Consider the following 12,683-nt stretch of genomic DNA (forward strand, 5'->3'; position numbering starts at 1 on the left):
TTAGTTTGAGATATAATCATTAATTCACCATATTAATATAATCACTACTGAGATTAAAAGGTTTCAGCCGAGATTTAAAATTTTGATGAAAACTGCTAGATTTAAAAAATACCAGTCAAGCACTATTCCTATATGCCCTGATAGCTGTCTATAAGCATTGGAAGTACTGGATATACATGGGTGAGAAATACAATGAGGTGACCAGTCATAGTTACTGATTATGTCTAATAAATTGTGGTGAAGAAGGCAGTCATTGCACAACTGATCCAGTTATTCTAGACTCACTACAGTAAAATGTTCTTGACTTAAACACTGGATATCACTCTGTATAAACCTTTAACCAATGGAATTTTAAATGAGGGGAATTAGCAGAACATCTGCATTGGAGGAAGCTAATTTCAGTGATAAACAATCGTACATGTCCGTACTTCTAGGATACATGGTCCTTATTACAACTACTGTCACAGTTGTGCTTTAATGTAATTATAAAACAGATGATAGCGATTTTGACATGTCAATTTGGGAGGTATAAAATTGTACTGTAACAGGTCCAAGTCGCCCAAGCATGTAATGCACATGAAGACCCATATTCATAGTTCTGTCATGTCTGTGTGTCAATGCACATAAACAAGATATCTATGCAGATGTATATATTGAGGATTAAATTGATAAAAGATTTTAATCCTGGCAACTAGTTAGCAGCGGTGATACACTGATGATATAACAACTCTAAAGAGAGAGAGGTGATACACTGATGATATAACAACTCTACAGAGAGAGAGGTGAATGATATAACAACTCTACAGAGAGGTGATACACTGATGATATAACAACTCTACAGAGAGAGGTGATACACTGATGATATAACAACTCTACAGAGAGAGGTGATACACTGATGATATAACAACTCTAAAGAGAGAGGTGATACACTGATGATATAACAACTCTACAGAGAAAGGTGATACACTGATGACATAAAAAGACTCCAGAGAGAGGTGATACACTGATGATCAAGGAAATCTACAGAGAGAGGTGATACACTGATGATATAACAACTCTACAGAGAGAGAGAGAGATGATACACTAATAATATAACAACTCTAAAGAGATAGGTGATCAACTAATGATATAACAACTCTACAGAGAGAGGTGATACACTGATGATATAACAATTCTACAGACAGAGAGATACACATGATATAACAACTCTACAGAGAGAGGTGATACACTGATGATATAACAACTCTACAGAGAGAGGTGATACACTGATGATATAACAACTCTACAGAGAGAGGTGATATACTGATGATATAACAACTCTACAGAGAGAGCTGGTACACTGATGATATAACAACTCTATAGAGAGAGGTGATACACTGATGATATTACAAAGAGAGAGAGGTGATACACTGATGATATAACAACTCTACAGAGAGAGAGGTAACACACTGATGATATAACAACTCTACAAAGAGAGGTAATACACTGATGATATAACAACTCTACAGAGAGAGAGGTGATACACTGATGATATAACAACTCTACAGAGAGAGGTGATACACTGATGATATAACAACTCAACAGAGAGAGGAGATACACTGATGATATAACAACTGATACTGATGAGAGAGAGAGTGATACACTGATGATATAACCACTCTACAGAGAGAGAGAGGTGATACAATGATGATATAACCACTCTACAGAGAGAGAGGTGATACAATGATGATATAACAACTCTACAGAGAGAGAGGTGATACACTGATGATATAATAACTCTACAGTGAGAGGTGATACACTGATGATATAAGAACTCTACAGAGAGAGAGGTGATACACTGATGATATAAAAACTCTACAGAGAGAGGTGATACACTGATGATATAACAACTCTACAGAGAGAGGTGATACACTGATGATATAACAACTCTACTGAGAGAGGTGATACACTGATGATATAACAACTCTACAGAGAGAGGTGATACACTGATGATATAACAACTCTACAGAGAGAGGTGATACACTGATGATATAACAACTCTAAAGAGAGAGAGGTGATACACTGATGATATAACAACTCTACAGAGAGAGAGGTAACACACTGATGATATAACAACTCTACAGAGAGAGGTGATACACTGATGATATAACAACTCTACAGAGAGAGGTGATACACTGATGATATAACAACTCTACAGAGAGAGGTGATACACTGATGATATAACAACTGTACAGAGAGAGGTGATACACTGATGATATAACAACTCTACAGAGAGAGGTGATACACTGATGATATAACAACTCTAGAAAGAGAGGTGATACACTGATGAAATAAAAAGTCTACAGAGAGAGGTGATACACTGATGATATAACAACTCAAAAGAGAGAGGTGATCAACTAATAATATTACAACTCAACGGAGAGAGATGAACACTGACTCTACAGAGAGAGGTGATACAATGATGATATAACAACTCTACAGTGAGAGATGATACAATGATGATATAACAACTCTAGAGAGAGAGGTGATACACTGATGATATAACAACTCTACAGAGAGAGGTGATACACTGATGATATAACAACTCTACAGATAGAGGTGATACACTGATGATATAACAACTCTACAATGAGAACTGATACACTGATGATATAACAACTCTACAGAGAGAGAGAGAGATGATACACTGATAATATAACAACTCTAAAGAGATAGGTGATCAACTAATGATATAACAACTCTACAGAGAGAGGTGATACACTGATGATATAACAACTCTACAGAGAGAGAGGTGATACACTGATGATATAACAACTCTACAGAGAGAGGTGATACACTGATGATATAACAACTCTAGAGAGAGAGGTGATACACTGATGATATAACAACTCTAAAGAGAGAGGTGATACACTGATGATATACGAACTCTACAGAGAGAGGTGATACACTGATGATATAACAACTCTACAGAGAGAGAGGTAATGCACTAATGATATAACAACTCTACAGAGAGAGGTGACAAACTGATGATATAACAACTCTACAGAGAGAGAGGTAATACACTGATGATATAACAACTCTACAGAGAGAGGTGATACGCTGATAATATAACAACTCTAAAGAGAGAGAGGTGATACGCTGATGATATAACAACTCTACAGAGAGAGGTGATACACTGATGATATAACAACTCTACAGAGAGAGGTGATACACTGATGATATAACAACTCTACAGAGAGAGGTGATACACTGATGATATAACAACTGTACAGAGAGAGGTGATACACTGATGATAAAAAACCTCTACAGGGAGAGAGGTGATACACTAATGATATAACAACTCTACAGAGAGAGGTGATACACTGATGATATAACAACTCTACAGAGAGAGAGGTGATACACTGATGATATAACAACTCTACAGAGAGAGGTGATACACTGATGAAATAAAAACTCTCCAGAGAGAGGTGATACACTGATGATATAACAACTAATGATATAACAACTCTACAGAGAGAGGTGATACACTGATGATATAACAATTCTACAGAGAGAGGTGATACACTGATGATATAACACTCTACTGATCGTGGTGATATATTGATGATATAACAACTCTACAGAGAGAGAGGTGATACACTGATGATATAACAACTATACAGAGAGAGGGTGATACACACTGATGATATAACACTCTACAGAGTGAGGTGATATACTGATGATATAACAACTCCACAGAGAGAGGTGATACACTGATGATATAAAAACTCTACAGAGAGAGGTGATACACTGATGATATAACAACTCTACAGAGAGAGGTGATACACTGATAATATAACAACTCTACAGAGAGAGTTGATACACTGATGATATAACAACTCTAGAGAAAGAGGTAATACACTGATGATATAACAACTCTATAGAGAGAGGTGATACACTGATGATATAACAACTCTACAGAGAGAGGTGATACACTGATAATATAACAACTCTACAGAGAGAGAGGTGATACACTGATGATATAACAACTCTATAGAGAGAGGTGATACACTGATGATATAACAACTCTACAGAGAAAGGTGACACACTGATGATATAACACCTCTACAGAGAAAAGGTGATACACATGATATAACAACTCTACAGAAAGAGAGGTGGTACACTGATGATATAACAACTCTACAGGCAGAGGTGATACACTGATGATATAACAACTCTAAAGAGAGAGGTGATACACTGATGATATAACAACTCTACAGAGAGAGAGGTAACTCTGATGATATAACAACTCTACAGAGAGAGAGGTGATACACTGATGATATAACAACTCTACAGAGAGAGAGGTAACTCTGATGATATAACAACTCTACAGAGAGAGAGGTGATACACTGATGATATAACAACTCTACAGAGAGAGGTGGTACACTGATAATATAACAACTCTACAGAGAGAGGTGATACACTGATGATATAACAACTCTACAGAGAGAGAGGTAACACACTGATGATATAACAACTCTACAGAGAGAGAGGTGATACACTGATGATATAATAACTCTACAGTGAGAGGTGATACACTGATGATATAACAACTCTACAGAGAGAGAGGTGATACACTGATGATATAACCACTCTACAGAGAGAGAGGTGGTACACTGATGATATAACAACTCTACAGAGAGAGAGATAATACACTGATGATATAACCACTCTACAGAGAGAGAGGTGGCACACTGATGATATAACAACTTTACAGAGAGAGAGGTGGTACACTGATGATATAACAACTTTACAGAGAGAGGTGATACACTGATGATATAACAACTCTACAGAGAGAGGTGATACACTGATGATATAACAACTCTACAGAGAGAGGTGATACACTGATGATATAACAACTCTAGAGAGAGAGAGGTAATACACTGATGATATAACAACTCTACAGAGAGAGAGGTAACTCTGATGATATAACAACTCTACAGAGAGAGAGGTGATACACTGATGATATAACAACTCTACAGAGAGAGAGGTAACACACTGATGATATAACAACTCTACAGAGAGAGAGGGGATACACTGATGATATAACCACTATACAGAGAGAGTTGATACACTGATGATATAACAACTCTACAGAGAGAGGTGATACACTGATGATATAACAACTCTACAGAGAGAGGTGATACACTGATGATATAACAACTCTACAGAGAGAGGTGATACAATGATGATATAACAACTCTACAGAGAGAGGTGATACACTGATGATATAACAACTCTACAGAGAGAGAGGTGATACACTGATGATATAACAACTCTACAGAGAGAGAGGTGATACACTGATGATATCACAACTGTACAGAGAGAGGTGATACACTGATGACATAAAAAGACCCCATAGAGAGGTGATACACTGATGATATAAGAACTCTACAGAGAGAGGTGATACACTGATGATATAACAACTGTACAGAGATAGGTGATACACTGATGATATAACAACTGTACAGAGATAGGTGATACCCTGATGCTATAGGAATTCTACAGAGAGAGAGGTAACAATGATGATATAACAACTATACAGAGAGAGAGAGAGGTGATACACTGATGATATAACAACTCTACAGAGAGAGAGGTCACACACTGATGATACAACAACTCTACAAAGAGAGGTAATATTCTGATGATATATAACAACTGATGATATAACAACTACAGAGAGAGAGGTGATACGCTGATGATATAAGAACTCTATAGAGAGAGTTGATACACTGATGATATAACAACTCTACAAAGAGAGGTAATACTCTGATGATATAATAACTCTACAGTGAGAGGTGATACACTGATGATATAACCACTATACAGAGAGAGTTGATACACTGATGATATAACAACTCTACAGAGAGAAAGGTGATACGCTAATGATATAACAACTCTATAGAGAGAGGTGATACACTGATGATATAACAACCCTACAGAGAGAGAGATAACACACTGATGATATAACAACTCTACAAAAAGAGGTAATACTCTGATGATATAATAACTCTACAGTGAGAGGTGATACACTGATGATATAACAACTCTACAGAGAGAGAGGTGATACACTGATGATATAACAACTCTACAGAGAGAGAGGTGATACACTGATGATATAACAACTCTAGAGAGAGAGAGGTAATACACTGATGATATAACAACTGTACAGAGAGGTGATACACTGATGATAAAACAACTTTACAGAGAGAGGTGATACACTGATGATATAACAATTTTACAGAGAGAGGTGATACAATGATAATATAACAATTCTACAGAGAGAGAGGTGATACACTGATGATATAACAACTCTACAGAGAGAGGTGATACACTTAAGATATAGAAACTCTACTGGAAGACGTGATAAACTAATAATATAACAACTCTACAGAGAGAGGTGATACACTGATGATATAACAACTCTACAGAGAGAGGTGATACACTGATGATATAACAACTCTAGAGAGAGAGAGGTGGCACACTGATGATATAACCACTCTACAGAGAGAGAGGTGGTACACTGATGATATAACAACTCTACAGAGAGAGAGAGAGACACTGATATAACAACTGAGAGAGAGTTGATACACTGATGATATAACAACTCTATAGAGAGAGGTGATACACTGATGATATAACAACTCTATAGAGAGAGGTGATACACTGATGATATAACAACTCTACAGAGAGAGATGATACACTGATGATATAACAACTCTACAGAGAGAGAGGTGATACACTGATGATATAACAACTCTACAGAGAGAGGTGATACACTGATGATATAACAACTCTACAGAGAGAGGTGATACACTGATGATATAACAACTCTAGAGAGAGAGAATGATATAACACTCTACAGAGAGATATAATAATGATATAACAACTCTACAGAGAGAGGTGATACACTGATGATATAACAACTCTACAGAGAGAGGTGATACACTGATGATATAACAACTCTACAGAGAGAGGTGATACACTGATGATATAACAACTCTACAGAGAGAGAGGTGATACACTGATGATATAACAACTCTACAGAGAGAGGTGATACACTGATGATATAACAACTCTACAGAGAGAGGTGATACACTGATGATATAACAACTCTACAGTGAGAGATGATACAATGATGATATAACAACTCTAGAAAGAGAGGTGATACACTGATGAAATAAAAAGTCTACAGAGAGAGGTGATACACTGATGATATAACAACTCTACAGAGAGATGTGATGCACTGATGATATAACAACTCTACAGAGAGAGGTGATACACTGATGATATAACAACTCTACAGAGAGAGAGGTGATACACTGATGATATAACAACTCTACAGAGAGAGAGAGGTGATACACTGATGATATAACAACTCTACAGAGAGAGAGAGGTGATACACTGATGATATAACAACTCTATAGAGAGAGGTGATACACTGATGATATAACAACTCTACAGAGAGAGTTGATACACTGATGATATAACAACTCTACAGAGAGAGGTGATACACTGATGATATAACAACTCTACAGAGAGAGGTGATACACTGATGATATAACAACTCTACAGAGAGAGGTGATACACTGATGATATAACAACTCTACAGAGAGAGAGGTGATACACTGATGATATAACAACTCTACAGAGAGAGGTGATACACTGATGATATAACAACTCTACAGAGAGAGGTGATACACTGATGATATAACATTTGAGATGATAAACTGATGATATTACAAATCTGCAGAGTGAGAGGAGAAACACTAATAATATAACCACTATACAGAGAGAGGTGATACAATGATGATATAACAACTCTACAGAGAGAGATACACTGATGATATAACAACTCTACAGAGAGAGGTGATACACTGATGATATAACAACTCTACAGAGAGATGTGATACACTGATGATATAACAACTCTACAAAGAGAGGTGATACACTGATGATATAACAACTCTACAGAGAGAGAGGTGATACACTGATGATATAACAACTCTAAAGAGAGAGAGGTGATACACTGATGATATAACAACTCTACAGAGAGAGAGGTAACACACTGATGATATAACAACTCTACAGAGAGAGAGGTGATACACTGATGATATAACAACTCTAAAGAGAGAGAGGTGATACACTGATGATATAACAACTCTACAGAGAGAGAGGTGATACACTGATGATATAACAACTCTACAGAGAGAGGTGATACACTGATGACATAAAAAGTCTACAGAGAGAGAGGTGATACACTGATGATATAACAACTCTACAGAGAGAGGTGATACACTGATGAAATAAAAAGTCTCCAGAGAGAGGTGATACACTGATGCTATAGGAATTCTACAGAGAGAGGTGATACACTGATGAAATAAAAAGTCTCCAGAGAGAGGTGATACACTGATGATATAACAACTCTACAGAGAGAGGTGATACACTGATGATATAACAACTCTACAGAGAGAGAGGTGATACACTGATGACATAAAAAAGTCTACAGAGAGAGGTGATACACTGATGATATAACAACTCTACAGAGAGAGGTGTTACACTGATGATATAACAACTCTATAGAGAGAGGTGATACACTGATGATATAACAACTCTACACAGAGAGAGGTGATACACTAATAATATAACAACTCTACAGAGATAGGTGGTACCCTGATGATATAACAACTCTTCAGAGCAAGGAGATGCATTGATGATATCACATTTGAGATGATAAACTGATGATATTACGAATCTGCAGAGAGAGAAAGGTGATACACTGATGATATAACACTCTACAGAGAGAGGTGATACACTGATGATATAACAACTCTACAGAGAGAGGTGATACACTGATGATATAACAACTCTACAGAGAGAGGTGATACACTGATGATATAAAAACTCTACAGAGAGAGGTGATACAGGTAACACACTGATGATATAACAACTCTACAGAGAGAGAGGTGATACACTGATGATATAACAACTCTACAGAGAGAGGTGATACACTGATGATATAACAACTCTACAGAGAGAGGTGATACACTGATAATATAACAACTCTACAGAGAGAAAGGTGATACGCTGATGATATAACAACTCTATAGAGAGAGGTGATACACTGATGATATAACAACTCTACAGAGAGAGAGGTGATACACTGATGATATAACAACTCTACAGAGAGAGGTGATACACTGATGATATAACAACTCTACAGAGAGAGGTGATACACTGATGATATAACAACTCTACAGAGAGAGGTGATACACTGATGATATAACAACTCTAGAGAGAGAGAGGTAATACACTGATGATATAACAACTGTACAGAGAGGTGATACACTGATGATATAACAACTCTAAAGAGAGAGGTGATACACTGATGATATAACAACTGTAAAGAGAGGGGTGATACACTGATGATAAAACAACTCTACAAGTAGAGAGGTGATACACTAATGATATAACAGCTCTAGAGAGAGAGGTGATACAATAATGATATAACAACTCTACAGAATGAGAGGTGATACACTGATGATATAACAACTCTACAGAGAGAGGTGATACGCTGATGATATAACAACTCTACAGAGAGAGGTGAAACACTAATGATATAACCACTATACAGGGAGAGTTGATACACTGATGATATAACAACTCTACAGAAAGAGGTAATACACTGATGATATAACAACTCTCGAATGATATAACAACTCTACAGAGAGAGGTGATACACTGATAATATAACAACTCTACAGAGAGAGAGAGTGATATACACTGATGATATAACAACTCTACAGAGAGAGGTGATACACTGATGATATAACAACTCTACAGAGCGAGGTGATACAATGATGATATAACAACTCTACAGAGAGAGGTGATACAATGATGATATAACAACTCTACAGAGAGAGAGGTAACTCTGATGATATAACAACTCTAAAGAGAGAGAGGTGATACACTGATGATATAACAACTCTACAGAGAGAGAGGTAACACACTGATGATATAACAACTCTACAAAGAGAGGTAATACTCTGATGATATAATAACTCTACAGAGAGAGAGGTGACACACTGATGATATAACAACTCTAAAGAGAGAGAGGTGATACACTGATGATATAACAACTCTACAGAGAGAGAGGTAACACACTGATGATATAAAAACTCTACAAAGAGAGGTAATACACTGATGATATAACAACTCTACAGAGAGAGAGGTGATACACTGATGATATAACCACTATACAGAGAGAGGTCATACACTGATGATATAACAACTCTATAGAAAGAGGTGATACAATGATGATATAACAACTCTACAGAGAGAGGTGATACGCTGATAATATAACAACTCTACAGAGAGAGAGGTGATACGCTGATGATATAACAACTCTACAGAGAGAGAGGTAATACACTGATGATATAACCACTCTACAGAGAGAGAGGTGATACAATGATGATATAAAAACTCTACAGAGAGAAGTGATACACTGATGATATAACAACTCTATAGAGAGAGGTGGTATACTGATGATAGAACAATTCTACAGAGAGAAAAAGAGAGGTGATACACTGATGATATAACACTCTACAAAGAGAGGTAATAGACTGATGATATAACAACTCTACAGAGAGAGAGGTGATACACTGATGATATAACCACTATACAGAGAGAGGTGATACACTGATGACATAAAAAGACTCCAGAGAGAGGTGATACACTGATGATCATGCACTGATGATATAACAACTCTACAGAGAGAGGTGATACACTGATGATATAACAACTCTACAGAGAGAGGTGATACACTGATGATATAACAACTCTACAGAGAGAGGTGATACACTGATGATATAACAACTCTACAGAGAGAGAGGTGATACACTGATGATATAACAACTCTATAGAGAGAGGTGATACACTGATGATATAACAACTCTACAGAGAGAGAGAGGTGATACACTGATGATATAACAACTCTAAAAAGAGAGAGGTGGTACACTGAGAGAGAGAGGTGATACACTGATGATATAACAACTCTAGAGAGAGAGGTGATACACTGATGACATAAAAAGTCTACAGAGAGAGGTGATACACTGATGATATAACAACTCTACAGAGAGAGAGAGACACTGATGATATAACACAGAGTGATGATATAACAACTCTACAGAGAGAGGTGATACACTGATGATATAACAACTCTCTAGGGTAAGGTGAAACACTAATGATATAACCACTATACAGGGAGAGTTGATACACTGATGATATAACAACTCTACAGAAAGAGGTGATACACTGATGATATAACAACTCTACAGAGAGAGAGGTGATACACTGATGATATAACAACTCTACAAAGAGAGGTAATACTCTGATGATATAATAACTCTACAGAGAGAGGTGATACACTGATGATATAACAACTCTAGAGAGAGAACTGATACACTTAAGATATAGCACCTCTACAGGAAGACGTGATACACTAATAAGATAACAACTCTACAGAGAGAGGTGATACACTGATAACATAACAACTCTACAGAGAGAGAGGTGATACACTGATGATATAACAACTCTACAGAGAGAGGTGATACACTGATGATATAACAACTCTACAGAGAGAGTTGATACACTGATGATATAACAACTCTACAGAAAGAGGTAATACACTGATGATATAACAACTCTACAGAGAGAGAGGTGATACGCTGATGATATAACAACTCTATAGAGAGAGGTGATACACTGATGATATAACAACTGTACAGAGAGAGGTGATACACTGATGATATAACAACTCTACAGAGAGAGGTGATACAATGATGATATAACAACTCTACAGAGAGATGTGATGCACTGATGATATAACAACTCTACAGAGAGAGAGGTGATACACTGATGATATAACAACTCTACAGAGAGAGGTGATACACTGATGATATAACAACTCCACAGAGAGATGTGATATACTGATGATATAACAACTCTAAAGAGAGAGAGGTGATACAATGATGATATAACAACTCTACAGAGAGAGAGGTGATACACTGATGATATAACAACTCTACAGAGAGAGGTGATACACTGATGATATAACAACTCTACAGAGAGAGGTGATACACTGATAATATAACAACTCTACAGAGAGAGAGGTGATACACTGATGATATAACAACTCTACAGGAAGACGTGATACACTGATGATATAACATTTGAGATGATATACTGATGATATAACAACTCTACAGAGAGAGGTGATACACTGATGATATAACAACTCTACAGAGAGAGGTAATACACTGATGATATAACAACTCTACAGAGAGAGAGAGGTGATACACTGATGATATAACAACTCTACAGAGAGAGTTGATACACTGATGATATAACAACTCTACAGAAGAGGTGATACACTGATGATATAGGAACTCTACAGAGAGAGGTGATACACTGATGATATAACAACTCTACAGAGAGAGGTGATACACTGATGATATAACAACTCTAGAGAGAGAGGTGATACACTGATGATATAACAACTCTACAGAGAGAGAGAGAGGTACAGAGAGAGGTGATACAAGAGAGGTGATACACTGATGATATAACACTCTACAAAGAGAGGTAAT

This window comes from Ylistrum balloti, unplaced genomic scaffold, assembly GCF_031769215.1.
Source record: "Ylistrum balloti isolate Yb309-2 unplaced genomic scaffold, AGI_CSIRO_Ybal_v1 Utg370584, whole genome shotgun sequence".
NCBI classification, from domain to species: domain Eukaryota; kingdom Metazoa; phylum Mollusca; class Bivalvia; order Pectinida; family Pectinidae; genus Ylistrum; species Ylistrum balloti.